Below are 1,536 nucleotides of genomic sequence, written 5' to 3'. Positions count from 1 at the left end.
TAACTGTTAAATGAGAAACTATTTTGTTCTGTAAGCCTTCATCTTAAATGAGAATAACAGCACAATTGGAAGAGCGTAGTCAATGTCAATGAACTGTGCGTGTAGAAATTTTTGAAATGGTGTATCTTTGGCTATGTGTATTTTCACCAAAAAAAAAAAGGTTGAGAAGTTAGAGGGTTGGCACGTTGTGGCGTTGTTAACCAATGTCATAAAACAGCATGTGTACTACTGTTTCATGAGAAACTATTTGTTCTGTAAGCCTTCACCTGAAGTACTATAAAAAAAAATAAAAAAAAAAAACAAAGGCAGAAAAAGACATGAAGATTAAAAAAAAAGAAAAGAACAAGTACAATAGATAGTTACAAAAATGGTAGCTATTTATCCAACTATATCAATGTTGTTAGGTGCTGTTGAGTCAATTCAATTTATAGTGACTCTATGTACAACAGAACAAAACACTGCACGGTCCTGCGACATCCTCACAATGGTTGCTATGTTTGAGCCCACTGTTGCAGCCGCTGTGTCGGTCCATCTCATTGAGGGTCTTCCTCTTTTTCCCTGACCCTCTACTTTACCAAGCATGATATCCTTCTCCAGGGACTGATCCCTCCTTATAACATGTCCAAAGTATGTGAGACAAAGTCTTGCCATCCTTGCTTCTAATGAGCATTGTAGCTGTATTTCTTCTAAGACAGATTTGTTTCTTCTTCTTGTAATCCATGGTATATTCAATATTCTTCGCCAACACCATAATTCAAAGCATCAATTCATCTTCTGTCTTCCTTACTCTTTGTCCAGCTTTCACATGCATATGAGGTAACTGAAAACACCATGGCTTGGGTCAGGAGCACCTTAGTCTTCAAGGTGACATCCTTGCTTTTTAAAATTAAAGAGATCTTTTGCAGCAGATTTGCCCAATGCAATGTGTCATTTGATTTCTTGACTGCTGCTTCCATGGTCGATGATTGTGGATCCAGGTAAAGTGAAATCCTTGACAACTTCAGTCTTTTCTCCGTTTATCATAATGTTGCTTATTGGTCCAGTTGTGAGGATTTTTGTTTACTTTATGTTAATGTAATATATACTGAAGGCTGTGGTCTTTATCAATAAGTGTTTCAAGTCCTCTTCACTTTCAGCAAGCAAGGTTGTATTATCTGCATACTGCCGGTTGTTAATGAGTCTTCCTCCAAAGCTGATGCCGTGTTCTTCTTTATATAGTTCAGTTTCTTGTATTATATGCTCAGCATACAGACTGAATAAGCATGGTGAAAGGATACAGCCCTGATGCACACCTTTCCTAACTTTTAACCGCTCAGTATCCCCTTGTTCTGTTGGAATGAGTGCCTCTTGGTCTAAGTGCAGATTCCTCAAGATCACAATGAAGTGTTCTGGAATTCCCATTCTTCACAATGTTATCCATGTTTTGTTATGATCCACACAGTCTAATGCCTTTGCATAGTCAACAAAACACAGGTAAACATCTTTTTGGTATTCTCTGCTTTCAGCCAGGATCCATCTGACATCAGCAGTGATATC

Source organism: Trichechus manatus, unplaced genomic scaffold (genome assembly GCF_000243295.1).
Source record: "Trichechus manatus latirostris isolate Lorelei unplaced genomic scaffold, TriManLat1.0 scaffold00194, whole genome shotgun sequence".
Lineage (NCBI taxonomy): Eukaryota > Metazoa > Chordata > Mammalia > Sirenia > Trichechidae > Trichechus > Trichechus manatus.
Note: the sequence above shows the minus strand (reverse complement) of the source record.